This window comes from Bos mutus, chromosome 23 (assembly GCF_027580195.1).
Source record: "Bos mutus isolate GX-2022 chromosome 23, NWIPB_WYAK_1.1, whole genome shotgun sequence".
Taxonomy (NCBI): domain Eukaryota; kingdom Metazoa; phylum Chordata; class Mammalia; order Artiodactyla; family Bovidae; genus Bos; species Bos mutus.
Genome location: NC_091639.1, coordinates 9,333,113 through 9,339,112, shown reverse-complemented (window position 1 = coordinate 9,339,112; position 6,000 = coordinate 9,333,113).

The window sequence follows — 6,000 nt, the reverse complement described above, 5'->3', positions numbered from 1 at the left end:
TAAAGGAAATCAGTCCTGACTATTCGTTCGAAGGACTGATACTGAAGCTGAAACTCCAATACTTTGGCCAGCTGATGCAAAGAATTGACTTATTGGAAAAGACCCTGTTGCTGGGGAAGATTGAAGGCAGGAGGAGAAGGGAACAACAGAGGATGAGATGGTTAGATGGCATCACTGACTTGATGGGCATGAGTTTGAGCAGGCACTGGGAGTTGGTGAAGGACAGGGAAGCCTGGCGTGGTGTAGTCCATGAGGTTGCAAAGAGTCGAACATGACTGAGTGACTGAACTGAACTGAACTCCATTATAAAGTACATAACTTGTATATTTGAATCATTTGGAATACCTAGAATGGATATCAGTATAACAGTTTAGGTTAGAATGAAAATAACCAGTTGGTCTTCTGATTATACAGTAGATAAAGAATCCCATAGGTCTCTTTACAGATAAACCACAGTTTTCTTATAATTCACTAAAAATTTCCATGTCTCTATTAGCTAAAGGAGAAGGCGATGGCAGCCCACTCCAGTACTCTTGCCTGGAAAATCCCATGGACGGAGGAGCCTGGTAGGCTGCAGTCCATGGGGTCGAGAAGAGTCAGACACAACTGAGCAACTTCACTTTCTTTTCACTTTTATGCATTGGAGAAGGAAATGGCAACCCACTCCAGTGTTCTTGCCTGGAGAATCCCAGGGACAGGGTGGGCCTCCTGGGCTGCCGTCTCTGGGGTCGCACAGAGTCAGACACGACTAAAGCGACTTAGCAGCAGCAGCAGCATTAGCTAAAAAGAAAAAAAGGAAAAACGTTTCACTTAAAGAGAGCTCAGCTCTTTTCTAGTGTAATATAGCTTTCTGAATCTTCAAACAATTTTGACATGGGATTCAAACTCAAGCATAGGAACAGAAAACTTTCAAGTATGCAAATGAGCAGGTCAGGAAGCAACAGTTAGAACTGGACATGGAACAACAGACTGGTTCCAAATAGGAAAAGGAGTACGTCAAGGCTGTATATGATCACCCTGCTTATTTAACTTATATGCAGAGCACATCATGAGAAATGCTGGACTGGAAAAAGCACAAGCTGGAATCAAGATTGCCAGGAGAAATCTCAATAACCTCAAATATACAGATGACACCACCCTTATGGCAGAAAGTGAAGAGGAACTCAAAAGCCTCTTGATGAAAGTGAAAGTGGAGAGTGATAAAGTTGGCTTAAAGCTCAACATTCAGAAAATGAAGATCATGGCTTCTGGTCCCATCACTTCATGGCAAATAGATGGGGAAACAGTGTCAGAGTTTATATTTTTGGGCTCCAAAATCACTGCAGATGGTGACTGCAGTCATGAAATTAAAAGACGCTTACTCCTTGAAAGGAAAGTTATGACCAACCTAGATAGCATATTCAAAAGCAGAGACATTACTTTGCCAACAAAGGTTCGTCTAGTCAAGGCTATGGTTTTTCCAGTGGTCACGTATGGATGTGAGAGTTGGACTGTGAAGAAGGCTGAGTGCCGAAGAATTGATGCTTTTGAACTGTGGTGTTAGAGAAGACCCTTGAGAGTCCCTTGGACTGCAAGGAGATCCAACCAGTCCATTCTGAAGGAGATCAGCCCTGGGATTTCTTTGGAAGGAATGATGCTGAAGCTGAAACTCCAGTACGTTGGCCAGATCATGCAAAGAGCTGACTCATTGGAAAAGCCTCTGATGCTGGGAGGGATTGGGGGCAGGAGGAGAAGGGGACGACAGAGGATGAGATGGCTGGATGGCATCACTGACCTGATGGACGTGAGTGTGAGTGAACTCCGGGAGTTGGTGATGGACAGGGAGGCCTGGTGTGCTGCGATTCATGGGGTTGCAAAGAGTCGGACACGACTGAGATACTGAACTGAGCTGAACTGAGCTACATGCTCCTGCTTAGAACTGTTTGAGTTCTTTTTGAAAAAAATTATTTTATTAAAGTATAGTTGATTTACAATGTTGTGTTAGTTTATTTGAGTTCTTGAAGGATTAAAGCTACCCAGGTGTTCTTTTCAAAGCTCTATAGCATATTACGAATGTTAATGGGACTGGCATGGCATCCATTATGGGCATATTTGGGTATTAGGTTTTCATGAAATGGATGTAACATTGTTCTCAGAGAAAAATGTGGTTGCTGAGTTTTGGAGCCAGTTTTCAAGGAGTGTTCTACTTTACAAAACCTACCCACAGGTATTATAAAGACCACGCTATAGTTAAAGGGAGTCACAGGGAATAAAAGAAAAGGCAGCCTCTGCCTTCTAGATCAGAGAAGGCAATGGCACCCCACTCCAGTACTCTTGCCTGGAAAATCCCATGGACAGAGGAGCCTGGTAGGCTGCAGTCCATGGGGTCGAGAAGAGTCAGACACGACTGAGTGACTTCACGTTTCACTTTTTACTTTCATGCATTGGAGGAGGAAATGGCAACCCACTCCACTGTTCTTGCCTGGAGAATCTGAGGGATGGGGGAGCCTGGTGGGCTGCCGTCTATGGGGTCGCACAGAGTCGGACACGACTGAAGTGACTTAGCAGCAGCAGCAGCAGCCTTCTAGATCCTTCTAGATCCAGACTTGGACTGGTCTGTAGTTACACCCAAGTCTACTTACTTGTGTGGGCATCAAAAAAAAAATTTCTATTGGACCAGTTACTTTTCAGTTTCTCTTCTTTTCCTCTATGGCACAAGTACTTCTCCAACAGCCCAGGGCAGTACCTGACAGGCATTGATGGGCTCTTGGAATGAATGGGTACAAGACGACGAATACTATGCAAACTAGAGTGGGACCGTGGTCACTAACACAATCCTCACTTTTCAGAGGAGGCGGCAGTGCGCCCTTGCTGACAGTGACAGGTGGAGAAGACTGCAGGTCCTTCTCCATCTTGTCCCCTCTTTCTTACCCTCTGGCTGGTAAGATAGGGCTGGTCTTTGCTGCTCTGTGTTACAGAGCTTTGGGTAGGGAAGCTGATCTGAGAATTAGAGGCCATAACAGCAGCCTTCTTAAATCTTGTCACCCCACTGCCCACTTGTCCATGGTATAGCTGGCTTTTGAAATCTCTTACCTCCTCTTTCCCTTCCCTAGGGCTCTACCTGAGCCTCTATTTTCAAAGCATGACGTTCAAGTTTCCTGATAGGGAAACTTGTTGCCGTCAGAGTCCCACGCTTGGGCTTCCCTGGTGGGCCAGTGGTTAAGAGTCTGCTTTTCGGAGGGACGACTCGAATTCTATTTGGAGGCTTCTTTGGGCTTGCCGGGTAGACATCACAAGCAATGCTCACCCTCCCAAGATGAAGAAATTTATGGACAAGATGTTATCATTGAAATTAAATGGTGGCAGACATGTCCAAGGGATATTGTGGGGACTTGACCCCTTTATGAATCTAATCTGTCTTGCAATGCAGGGGATATGGGTTCAATCCCTGGTCTGGAAAGATCCCACATGCCTCGGAGCAACTAAGCCCATGCGCCACAACTACTAAGCCCATGAGTTGCAAGTACTGAAACCTGAATGCCTAGGCCCCGCCGTGCTCCGCAACATGAGAAGCCACCACAATGAGAAGCTGGCGCGCCACAGCTAGAGAGTAGCAACACGACTGAGAGACTGAACTGAGCTGAACTGAGTACTTTCTCTGCAAGTAGAGAAAAGCCTTGTGCAGAGCAGTGAAGACCCAGTGAGGCCGTAACAAGAAAAAGTCCCACACTCATATCGATACTGAGAGTCCTAAATAAACACTGCAGTTTCTATTTGACAGCTTATCTATCTCCATTCTTGTGTGTGTTTTCTCCCCAGGGTTGGACAGGTCCTAAGAGGCTTCAGCAGCTCCTCTGAACTATTCTGCTGCTGCTGCTGCTGAGTCGCTTCAGTCGTGTCCGACTCTGTGCGACCCCATAGATGGCAGCCCACCAGGCTCCCCCGTCCCTGGGATTCTCCAGGCAAGAACACTGGAGTGGGTTGTCATTTCCTTTTCCAATGCATGAAAGGGAAAAGTGAAAGTGAAGTCTCTCAGTCGTGTCCGACTCTTTTCGACCCCATGGATTGCAGCCTACCAGGCTCCTCCGTCCATGGGATTCTCCAGGCAAGAGTACTGGAGTGGGGTGCCATTGCTGGCTCTCTTTACAACATTCAACAAAAATGTGACCTCATTTATGTTTCTGCAGTGTAAGCAAGAAGAGGCAGGTTACCTCCTCGGCACTCAGCCCAGGCAAGACTCCTTTGCAAGTGGAAAATAACTGAAAATAAGAGTTAACCACAGAAGGAAGAATAGGTGAATGCCAACTCATTAACAATGAAACTGGTGCCTCTGCTTCTGGAGCCTCTTGAGTAACAGGGTAATGCCACCACTGGGCAGACCCTTGCCTCCAGTCTAGGTGCCCAGCAGTCACTGGTTGACGAATCCTGCAGAGGTGGGTCGTGGTAACTTACACTGATGCCACCTTCGAGTCCTGGAGCATCCCGTGACTTCCATGAATGCAGGTCTCATTTCATAAAGGGGCCAGAATCTGGTTAACTGTTCTGGGTATCATCACAGAATATTTGAAATTAAAATATGTGGCTCCCAAGAAAAGAGGAAATTCTGTCCATATAAGGTGAAATAGGACCTGAGGACCACCCATATATATATGGCTTCCCTAGTGGCTTCTCTGGTGGCTCAGATGGGGAAGAATTTGCCTGCAGTTCAGGAAACTTGGGTTCGATTCCTAGGTGGGGAAGATCCCCTGCAGAAGGAAATGGCAACCCGCTCCAATATTCTTACCTGGAGAATTCCATGGACAGAGGAGTCTGGTGGGCTACAGTCCATGGGGTCGCAAAGAATCAGACACGACTGAGTAAATAACATATTCACATTCACATACATATTAATGGTATTCTTGGATTGATCCCTTGATTATTATGTAGTGTCCTTCCTTGTCTCTTGTAATAGTCTTTATTTTAAAGTCTGTTTTGTCTGACATGAGTATTGCTACTCTAGCTTTCTTGTGATTTCCAAAACAAGAGGATTGGTTTGTGCCTATGATATACTAGATATTAAATAATTCTGTTGTCATCCCTGGGTGAGTGAATGGCCTTGGTTTCTCTCTACTCCCATTGTGCTTGAGTTGCATGACATGTCCTTTCTGCCATGATTGTCCCAGGCCACACTTTGTCCCTCTGTCTCTCTACCCAAAAGGCCTTGGGTCTCCCAGCCCTTCAGGCCATGTACCTACAGGGCCAGAGTCTACATTATGGTATCTCTGCCCAGATATGCATTGTTCAAGGGCTTGATTTTTGGGTTCTATGCTCACTCACTAAGTCGTATTCAACTCTCTGTGACCCCATGGACTGTAGCCCACAAGGGTTATCTGCTCATGAGATTTTCCTGGGAAGTACACTGGAGTGGGTTGCCACTTCCTTCTCCATGTTGCCTGTAGTTCAGCTGGTAAAGAATCCACCTGCAATGCAGGTTTGATTCCTGGGTTGGGAAGATACCCTAGAGAAGGGATGGGTTACCTACTCCAGTATTTTTGGGCTTCCCTACTCCAGTAGAATTGCCTGGTGAATTCCATGGACTGAGAAGCCTGGCAGGCTACATACAGTCCATGGGGTCACAGAGAGTCAGACACCACTGAGCAATTTTCTCTTTCTTTGATTAACAAATAGGAGAGAGAGGGATGTCCCTGGTGCTCCAGTGGTTAAGACTCCAGACTTCCATAAGCAGGGGTGTGAGTTCGATCCCTGGTCAGGGAACTAAGATCCCGCATGCTGCATGATGCAACCAAAAAGTAAAAAATTAAAAAAAAATAAATAGGAAAGACTTCTTTAAAATGGAGCATATATTGCTTTATGTGCTAACCCTTTAAACTAGAAACTGTTCCTAAAATTTGAGTTGCAAAGGCTACATCATTCTTTTCCCAATAGTATTTGCCTTCTGCCAGACTGTTACAAGGGTTATTTTTCTGGAGTGCTAATCTGCATATGTAAGCAGTGTGTTAATGATTTGGGACGATAAATAGT